Here is an 11,207-nt window from a genome sequence, read left to right on the forward strand (position 1 = left end):
ATTTGTCAAATATCCCATGTAGGAAGTCTCCTGTTAACAAGTCATGAGACTCATTGCGACTTTTCTGTAAACAGAAAAAAGCACCATTACTCTCCTCGCACTCCTTCAGTGGCAGTGGATTCTGCTCACGGCAAAATGGTATCCGTTGCATATTTATTATGGGAATGGCGCAGCTGTGCGTGTGTGTGTGTGTGTTTTGGATTCAGAAACCGTGTTGGGCTTTTAACGAGTGCATAATCCAGGCAGCGTCGCCGCGTTACTCCCGCTCAATTGTTGAGCGTCTTTTGGTGCCAAATTGGAACAAATTGAGTTTGACGTTTTATTATTTTCTTTTCACAAGACAATCGTGGACCCATTCGCTACCCAGGAAGAATCCGGACAGAGCCAGCCACGCGCAGCGTTTGAGCGAAAGCGACTGACGGGGCTCCTGGTGTGTTACACTAGTGGCGCTTGCTTGGTCTTGGGGAATTTTTAAAATATATTGCGCCTTTTGACGTCAAGAAATCAGCTTTTCTATTTATCACGTTTAAATTGTGCGGTCACATTCGCCGACGATCGTGATGAACGTGAGAGAAATGCGAGGCAGCCAATGCACGATGAAGCGTGAAGAGACGACGTTTTTTTTTGTCCTTCTCCCCGTACCTCCGATTAGCACGATTGCCTACGCACGGTGCGAAAGAAGTTCAACATGAATACATACATACATACGTGCGCTCATTAAAATGAAACTGAGAGGGAAAAATTGATACACGGATCAAGGAACAAGCACAACTGAAAGACGTGATATTGACAATTAAGACACATCAATGACCTTGACGGGATGATGGTGGCCCATGGAGGACCAGACTGGTGAGAGAATTGCAACCAGAGGAGAGACCGCATACAGAGAGGACAACCACCATGAAGATGGAGCAATGAGAACAGTTATATGTGCAGCAGTGAGATGGATGGTTGCAGTGCTGGACCGTGGGGGATGGTGCTGGTGTGGAGAGTCCTTCAGCCAGCAGTGCGTAGCCAATGGCTGATGATGATGATGATTATGATAATGAAATGCAGCTTACTATGATCTAGAATTACATATTTCACTTTTACACTGTGGACTATTTATTTAAAAAAAAATGTGTGGGCACTCATTTGGTGATTAACGTGGCCAACAATGTTAATTGTGGCATGTTGTAACGTGACCTTTTTTTTTAAATTGCCAGCCCAAAAATGTATCGTGTAACAACTGAGCATGTTTATATTTTGTCTCGGCACGCACATGATTATTTTTCCAGTTCGTGGAGTTTTCTACGTGGCTTTAAAAAGATGTTAGCTCCGTAAACAATTATTCCAAATCGCGGGGGGAAAAAATATGCTCACCAAATATTTACCGTGGTGAAAATTGCCATTTTTCTAACGTTTTCCTTGTTTATTTGGGTTCAGTGTAACGTGTAACAAATGCCAATTGCACACAAAAGGGAGCACTGTTTTTGTTTTAGCCCACGACGCCGAGTTTTTTTTTATTTTGCCTCAGGTATGTGAACGTCTTTTTTTCGTTCCGTGTTAAATCCACCACCTCTTTGTTGCGTCGCCGGGGTCGCAGGAACCGTTTCCATTCATAAACGGTTCCAGTTAATTATAGACGAGTTCAGGGTTGATGTGAAATTTTTAATGAGCTTTGTATTTTCATGTTGTACCGCGATACACAAATGCCGCCCTGGACGGATTAATGCAAGCGAGTCCTTGTACACACTTGGGCCAGACAAGCGCGTGGGTCATAGGGGTCAGCAGACAGCTGCAGCCCATCCATCATCTGCTTCCTGGGGGTGCAAGTTGGGGGGGGGGGAGTGGGGGGGTAGTTTAGGGGGTGGCTGTACCGGCGAGCTCAGCCAATAGCAACGAGTCAGGCCAAGCACCAATCATGGCTCTCTAATTACCCGCACATGGGCCCCCGATTGGGAGTGACCAGACGGCAGCCAATCAGAGACTGCAGGTCATTGACCAATCAGTGGTACGTGACCGTCGGCCAATCATGAATGGGTTAGGATTTCCGAGGCGTGGCCACTGAACGCACCAATCACGGGCTTGTGCGCATGGACCAATGACGATGTTTGCGTCGGACCAATGAGGAGCGATTATTAGATATTCACTCTTTAAATGTTTTAGCCATTCAAAGCGTTTTGTCTAAAGCAAATTGACCAATTAGAAGTGCCAAGGTGTGGCCAAAAACCTCCCCAATCAGAGTCCTGTGCATGTGGACCAATCGTTAGAGCTCGTGTGTGTCCATGCTACGAACACATCATGCGCGGGTGGAACTATTGTGCAAGTGGGTTGAGTGCAAAATGCATGTCCTGGTGATGATGATTACATATTTGGCCAATGAAGAGCATTTTATTTGAGAGTCAATGCTCTGGTGGCTGGTAGCTGTAATCAAGGCATTAGCAAAGATGAATACACAGGGGGAATTCTGTCCTGCACTCTGTCACACCTCCGATTAAGCACGGTTGGCTACTTACAGTGCGAAATAAGTTAAACATGCATACATACATACGTACGTCACATGGTTAGTTTTCGGATATTATAGTGCAGAAGTTAGCAAAAAAAATGTTGTTACAATGAATGAACCTGTAGCTTTCAGATCATGGAGAGCATTTGGCATCACACCCAGCCATCGTGTAGTAGATCTCCCAACGGCAGAGCAACCCCGAGCCGGTTTAATTATTCACGTGGCCACATTAATATTGCATCGCACATTACACTCCATAACCGAGTGACATATGTCGCAGTTTTATAGGTGCTGGAGTTTAATTATGACGCATTGACTGTAATTTGTCCATAAGCATAAATCACAAATGGAATTTTAATGATGAAAGATTGGCATTACTGCAAACACATTGTCAAAGGAAAAAAAATATGCTCAAGTCTTCCCAACCAGCTACAAGGGCCTAGGTTTTATTCCCGATTTAGGGAACCTTTTCTATGTGGAGTTAATATGTTCTCACCCTGCTGTGCACGGGTTTCCTCCGAGTTCTCCAAAAAACCATGTGATGCAACTGATATGGGCCAAACATACAATTGTTGAACAATTTCCTCCAAACTATTCAATTGGGATCACACTCAGAGCAGCGACATTGTTCCCCAACTGCGAAAGCTTTGCACGACCCACTTGAGAACGAGTCTTTGGGTACTCGGCGAGGCTTTCCTGGGTAAACGAGCGTAATAACAATACAGAATAAACAAATTCAGGGCCCACAAACTCAGGCTCGTTTACGAGTGCCCTGCCATCTCGCGTGACGTCAGGGGTCGGCACGGCCATTCGCGTGGCAATCCACTCGCCATGTCCCTTACATTGATACAAATCCCGCACGAGTCCATTACAGCCTAATGCCATGCAAGCGGAAAATTGCTCCTCACAAATTGACACCGCCGTTACAATGGAAGTAATCATTTCTCCTCGGCTTGCCAGAGGCGTCGCGCATTAAATCCGCAAAAAAAAAAACCGTAGCTTCCCAAACAGAGTGTTCTCCCCACACCGGAGCGGAATAAATTGTGACAGAGTGCTGACTGTAAATGTCACACGGTGGCCGGTGTTCATGCGGTCTCGGACAATAAGGTGTCGTCTCTCCATCACGACACAGGACAGCTTTTTCTCTTGATAATTGAGTGGCAAGCGATCATTAGCCGAGACTACATCTGCAATAGGGCTCTCGTAGGTGCGCGAGGCAACGCTCAGAGTGTCTCTCTGCCTGAGCAAGGATTGAGCGGTGTTCATCTGAGCTCAGAATGGATACTCCACATTACTATGGCGTGAGCCGTTTTATTCGTGAAATAACCTATGACAACTGTCACGTGTTGTCAGCGCAATCACATCAAGATGGAACGATAGTCCAGTAAAATGTTGTGGTGGATTATGCTCGCCAGTGATATACATTTTAAAATAATTATTATATTCTTTGGGTAGACAGGTACAAATTAATAAAAAAAAATATAAAGCAAACAAAAAACTACGACGTTTCGATCACAACACAAAGCGATCGTCATCAGGAGGAAAGAGGGGGAAAGCTGCTGAATGCAGACTGTTTTATAGGGTGTAGTCCTAGGGTGATAAACGAAGTGGGCGGGGCTAGTGATGTTAATGTGAGAAATTAGCATATGTTAATGTGAGATCGCAGATCCACCGCGACGTAGAGGCTGACGTCCAGAGGTGGCCACGTTGGCGCGAGAAATTCAACCAAGTGAGCTGAGTTAAGTACAGATGAGGTGGTCTTACCAGTGAATGGTTGCAAGGTCTCAAACAGAGTATCAATAAGTTTAAGTAATTCAAAGCGTCTTTGGCACAGGGTGATCCCCTGCTTGATGCGAGAGAATCAAACAGCAATATATTATAATTCTCATGACACGGCACTGATTTAAAAGTCGGACTATAACTTGGAAAGTAAAAAAAGCAAAAAGAAGCCTAAGTTTTAGAATCCAGGAACACAATAAGCTAAAAATACCAACTCCCATAATTAGCATTTGCATTTATTGGGTGTTTCAATGTCGCCTTAAAAAAAACACACACACATTCCGTTAGAAGTGAAGCCCTGGTGACGTGCCCACGCCGTGCTCGGCGCAATGTCAGGTTTGTTGTTCAAACCCATATCCTGACGAGAGGAGACACCTTGCGGTTGGGTTCTGCCGTTTAGCCAAAGGCAGCCTCTGCCGTGTCTAGCCGACAACGCTGCAAGTTCCGTGGAACCGATGGTGGTGATGAGCCAAGTGATTGGGCGAGGTATCAACCAGAGCAGTGGTTCTCAACCGGGGGGAGGGTAGGGGGGGGGGTGTGTGCATGCGGACCTCCCTTGGGGGTACGTGGCATTGTCCCAGCGGGGGTACGTGATGCGATTTATAAATGCGTGAAGTTATATTATACGTGAAAGTCATTGGTGAATAATCACGTATGAATCTGCCAATATAAAATAACTACGGTAAAATTAAAATACGCATGGTCACCTAGAACGATATAAAATACCTTTCTAAACTCATTGATATCAATGTGATTTTCAAGAGTAACTGGCGAGCGCCAACAAATTATGTCATATGCATGCAGGGCGTCCGTAGAATGTTTTTGTATTCGCTTGCAGTAACTCGCTCGTTAGGATACCTCACGCAATTGACAATTGGCAAAAATATTGATGTTCATTATTCATACATTCGTTTCTCTGAACCATTTTGGGTCAGGCAAGGGTGAAACAAAATTCAACAAGCGAGGTACACGGTAGCCAAAACCAAATAGGTTGAGAACTGCTGAACCAATGTGTCTCCATCTGGTGTCACGAGGCCACCTACTGGCGGCACCTTCTCATCGCATCAAAGGGAGTCGACTCCGTTGAAAACTAAATCAACAAGGGGGTACAACAGGAGCCAAATAAAAATTAGGCAATACAAAAAAGACATGCTTTTCAATGCACACACGTTTATTTCCAATCAAAAGTAGATTTGTTTAGTTAGACGCTAGAATTAATCAAATTTTGATGTGCTGAATAAAAGTGGGTGGCTTGCAAGAAGGAAATTTAAAATATCGAAAGGAAACCACCCACTTATATTCAGCACATCAAATTTGATTAATTCTGCGGTCAAAATACTTCTGAGTGCAAGTAAAAGTGTGTGCATTGAAAAAAATGTTTTTTAACCTAATTTATTGCACAATTTTATTTTAATCTTGTAAAAATAGTTTATATATCTAAATCTAGACAATAACAATCGTTCATTATTGTCTGGATAATTTTAATATTTTAAATGATGCATAACATTTCAAGTAAAGACACAAAGAGACCCGGAATAGACGGGACCTGGACCGGTTCTTTAACTTAAATCTTGAATTGCCACGTGAGACGAGCCTGTGTACAACATTTCAGCTCGTTATGCTTCGTAGATGCGAAGATATTAAGCATCAAAGATTTGAAATAATATAAACAGACAACGGGGCAAATTAAATAGAAGTGTGTAATAATAAAAGTGTGTAATAATAAAAGTGTGTAATGATAATAAAAGGTTGAGAACCATTGAACCGGATGATTCCAGGTTGTCTCCATCTGGTCTCACGAGGCCACCTACTGGGGCCACCTGCTCATCGCAACGCGACAGTGAAATTCGCCTGCAGCGTTTATTGCAATAACGTATACTGTATGTAATGCCACAGCTGCCCCCATATACACTGCTGATCGCGGGGGGTCCCCCCCCCCCACACGACTTGTGGGTTGTTACAGTGGGGGATAAATTCGTCCATACTTCACCTTCCTGGTGCGTGCGGGCCGGTGAAGGCAGAGAGCATACCCGCAATATAGTACAGCTTTGGATGTTTGCTGCCGGCTACTGCTCATAACGAAGCCGTAGACCCCGTCTATAACTAAAAACTTTTTTTTAAATGTTACCAGCTAAGGCCCCACTGAGCTATACAGCTATTTTTCAGAAGCGACCTGACCACGAATGATAGCTCAACGAAGCGGCTTGTCATGTGGAAATGTATCCCAGCCTCTCAAAACACACGTTTCGTTATAAATGTGGAGGGAAAAACCGGAGGACCCGGAGAAAAATCCACGCGACCACGGGCAGAGAGACACGCAAACTCCAAATATATACAGCAGCAGGCCTCAGGGTCGGGATTGAACGCAAGACCCTCGTGGTCGCGTAGGGTTTTTTTCCCTCCACATTTAGACACATTCGTTGAGAGAATTTGGATGTTATAAATTGCCACATGATAAGCCACGTCGTTGGGCTATCATTTGTTGCCAGTGCGCTTCTGAAAAAGAGCTACGTAGTTCAGTGGGCCTTGGTAAAATAAAAAAATATATGTTAAAGCCAGCCCTCGTGAGTAAAGTGGGGGGGGGGGGGGTCTGAGGTTGCGTTGCGCCCCCCCCCCATCACAGTTAAGGAGACAGTTGCCATCAACAGTCCTAGAAGATATCCCCGGGGGTAACGGCCCGGTTGCTGTACAAATTTATCCTATCCCGTCAAAGAATAATTACACGCAACTTGGAGACGTCACATTTACTATCAATCAACAAAGTAAAGTGAGTGGGCTTGTGCAGGACACGCCACGGCTACACGGGTGGTGGTGGTGGTGGGGGGAAATCGACGACTTCGTGGCGGCCAAAGAGAGAGGAGGGGGACGAGCCAAGGGGGCACCAGCGCAGGAGATGGAGCCACGATAACGAAGCTGTATTCCGGAACACGAAGGCATTCGTCCAGCGGTGAACGGATCACGGTCGCTGAGACCACCGCTGACACGAACCTTGGGCCGATTGATTCACCCGAGCCGAAATGGCAGGGGGGTTGCGTCCAATTTAGTCGGTGGCGCACAATCCGCTGTCACGCACGACTCGAAGTGCCTCGCAGGCTCGCCCGCGTCACACAACAACAACAAAAGGCCGTGTAACTTGCGCTACGAAACCTGAGTTTGATTCCCTGCCCACGCTAACATTGGTTACGAGTGGTATCGGATTTTTTTCCCGAGTCTCCCCTAGGTAGACTCGGCCTTAAATCAGCACCTTCTGTGCTGTGTAAATATCAGCACTGGTGGAGACAAATGCGCCTGGGCGTGACCCTGGTCACACCACCTCCTCGCCCAGCCTCCTCCTGCCTTCATAAGCGTTCGTTCTAACAGCACTTGCCCCGACAGCTTTGGGCAGGCTATACGGGGGATATTTGCCTTTGTGTGTTTCTCAATCTCCTCTGCTGTGGACAAACAAGTAGCGTACGTTTCCACGTTTACCAAACTTCAGGTGCGTGCAAAGTGGAACGCCTAAACTCGCGTTTTATAGCCCAATTGGCCCGAGCCCTTGGACTATTAAACGCGCGACTTTGGTGGCACTAATTTCTCTGCACGGCCAGTAAAAGTTAATTATTCTGTGAAAACCTTTGCAACGCGTTACACATTCAATATGTGCAGGAACATAGACGTGGGAAGGGCACGTCTCGAGACGGAACGATGACCGGTGGTCGAGAACAATCATGGAGTGGCAGCGAAAGGAGGCAACGCGCCGGAGAGGATGTACACTGTGAAGATATTTGAACCAGGCTTGGGTCTCGCCTAGTTCGACTCAGCCTTAAGTGGGTAGCCCAGCGCGGTTTGTAAATATCAGCACTGGGGAAACAAAGGCGGCCGGGCGTGGTGTTGGTCACCTACTTCCGCATGTGCTCGGTAACAGTACTTACCCCAACAGTCTGTTTTTATTTTAACTGTATCTATTTTTATTTTACCAGGTAAGGCTTACTGAGCTATAGAACTCTTTTTCAGAATTGACCTGGCCAGAGATGGTAGTTCAACGAAGTGGCTCATCACGTGGACATTTATTGCAAGCCACATACTCAACGCGTGTTGCTTCTAAATGTGGAGGGAAAACCCGGATGATCCGGAGAAAAATCCACGCGACCGCGGGGAGAACATGCAAACTCCAAATATGCAGGCGTCGGGGTCTGGATCGAATCCACGACCTCCTGTATACCAGGCGAGGTATTTAACATGTTGCCACCGTGGCTACACGGTAAGGGGTGTGTGTGTGTGGGGGGGTCTCAGTTGATCAGGTGGTGGCCTTTATCCGCCGGTCGATTGATTGATTCGTTTGGTCATGGCCCATGATGATGATGACGACGACGACGAAATTCAGTACAAGTCATGCGCTGTTTGCCGTGCCTGATACCCCCCGCGGGTCTGTGTGCCTCGTGGGGTCATCGCCCGGCTTCAGTCAAGACGAGACTTGCCCCCTCCCCTCCCCCAGCAAGGGGGCACTGTGAGGCTCGTGCCACGCAACCGCCCTGGTGGTGGTGGTTGGTGACGACGATGGTGGCGGCGTGGCTCTTTGCCTCTCTCTGTAAGGCAACGAGAGCAGGGAGGGAGGGATGGTCGCTGTGTCGCCACCGATATGCGAGAATGCGCCAGAGCTCGGAAGCGAAGCGGGGGGTCGAGACCGCCTACGGCAGTGTCTTTCACTCATTTTCAGAGAGAGAGGTGGGGGAGGGATGTTGGGCACTTTCGCCGATTAGACATCATCAGTGTGCGGGCCGCCACACCATTTGAAACCATTGGGTGTTTGACAGCAGCACGACGATGATGATGGGGGGTGTTTTCACTCGGTGTGTTATTGTCTGGGGCCGCAAGTCAGGGGCCGCACTAAAGGCCACCAGAAGCCGCGAGTGGCTCGCGGGCTACTCGCAATGAAGAACACTGGCCCATTCATACAGCCCACAAAGGGATATGAAGAGGACACTTGAGAGGGTCAAGCAGGATCTTTGTTTCCAGGGCAAACTCACACCGTACTTACACTCATCATGGGAAACCGACCACGAACCCTCCAACTCTTCTCTCTTATGTAGCTCGTTTCCCGCCTCCCCCCTTTTCCACACTCATTCACTTCTCGGGTTTCCCCCAGTTTGTTCATCCTTCTGGGGCCAATCCGATCAGAGTGTTCCTCCACTCAACACTCGGATTGCGTGTCGTACACGGCAGCGCTCCCGTTACCCTTCAGTTCCAGTTTCATTTATTTGGTACAGCCCTGTGAGCCATTCGGCTCCTGAATCGGGTGCAACCGCAAAAAACACAAAAAAACAACCCGTGGTTGTGTGGTGTTTGTGTGTGAGAATGTCTCGAACATCCTCTACATATATTACAGGCTGTCGCGTTGCGGGCAATAAAAGGGAAGAGCGGAAATCGTATATATCGTCGTCCTGTACTGCTACGCCTTCAAACCCGCACCCACCAGCGTTCAAGTTTGGTCAAATAATCTACCACGAGCCGGACGGCGTGGAGAGGTCCTCATTCAGCAGTGGGTTGATCAAAAGTGACTCCATACCTTCCCATTCCAGGAGTTATGATGATGGCGACGCAAGACACAAGCGCGTGCACACATTGCAAAATACACACGCGCGACCATACACAGAGACGAAACAAAGCACCTTCACTGTATTGAGTCTAAGAGACTGCTGGTGCAAGTGTTGTTAGCGAACGTTATTATTCAGGCCAGCACGCACGGCGGGAGATGTGGTGGCGTGGCTAACATCACGCCCGGCCGTCTTTGTCTCGCCTAGTGCTGATGTTTCAGACACATGCCGTATACGTATTTACACTACTTTTTGAGTTGGGTGTCGCGGGTTGATTTTCCGTCGTCGGTGGGGTGAGTTGTTCCGGTTGGTCCACACCGGAGCGACAAGTTGCTCAACCAGAGTTTCGCGGCTGCCATACACAAGGTGCTTCAAAACATTGTTAACACTTTTTATGGGACTGTCGTTTTGAATGGAAAACGAACGGATGATACACTGTAGCATGAAAACAAATGTAATGTTAATAGCTTCAAAAAGTCAAAGAGTCTCCACTTGTTCGCCATCGTTGTCAACACGTGCCTGGAATTTTCTCCAGGTGAGCTGCAGAGCCCGGAGGGCACATTCATTGTGGCATTTTTTTTGCAAATTCTCGGAAGTGTTCACTTTTTTTTTAAAGCACCCTGTACAAAGCACGTATACTGGACGCGGTGTGTTTCGGGTGGGTAAATATTTGACGATGATCGTGGTTTGCAGAGACGTCGACACAAACGCGATTCGGTTGCTTGCGACCACGATCGCTCAGGTGTGGACTTGCCGTGAGATGTCACCGCTCGGGTGCGTTGGTGATCCCGGGAATTGATTGACACTTTGGCGTGACAAATTAATTGCCGGGGTTGAAAAAAAAAAGCTGCCAATTTTGGCAACGGCGAGCGCCCTACGGAGAAATGTCGCGATCAACTCAAAAGAGATGACAAGCCAAAAATAATCGCATTTATGGATTAATGGGATTGCTCAAACGCAGCGGTGTGGGGGAGGCCCTCGTTCAGCAGTGGACTGACAACACAAAAGTAGCTGCAATAGTACACGGCCAATGATGATCGGGACTTAATGTATCACCGAATATATTTTCGGGTCACTGGTAGACACGAGTCGGCACGTGAGTTGACACCGGATGTGTTGTTCCGGGAGCGGATTATTTTTGTATTTCAGGATCGTCGACTCCGACAGACCCGGCTGCAATGACGCCCTGATGAAGGCGATGGTATAATGAGTGAGCGTCTCGGGGGAGGTGGGTTGTTATCTGTTGTAGTAATCTCCAGGTAACGATGACCCCAGCAACCTCCAATTAGCGCGGCTGGCCACATACGGTGACAAACAAGTTCAACGTACTATAGAGGTTCAACGTACACACACACACATAGACGCAT

The sequence above is a fragment of the Petromyzon marinus genome, chromosome 4 (assembly GCF_048934315.1).
Source record: "Petromyzon marinus isolate PM22_M1 ecotype Great Lakes invasive population chromosome 4, UKy_Petmar_22M1.pri1.0, whole genome shotgun sequence".
NCBI classification, from domain to species: domain Eukaryota; kingdom Metazoa; phylum Chordata; class Hyperoartia; order Petromyzontiformes; family Petromyzontidae; genus Petromyzon; species Petromyzon marinus.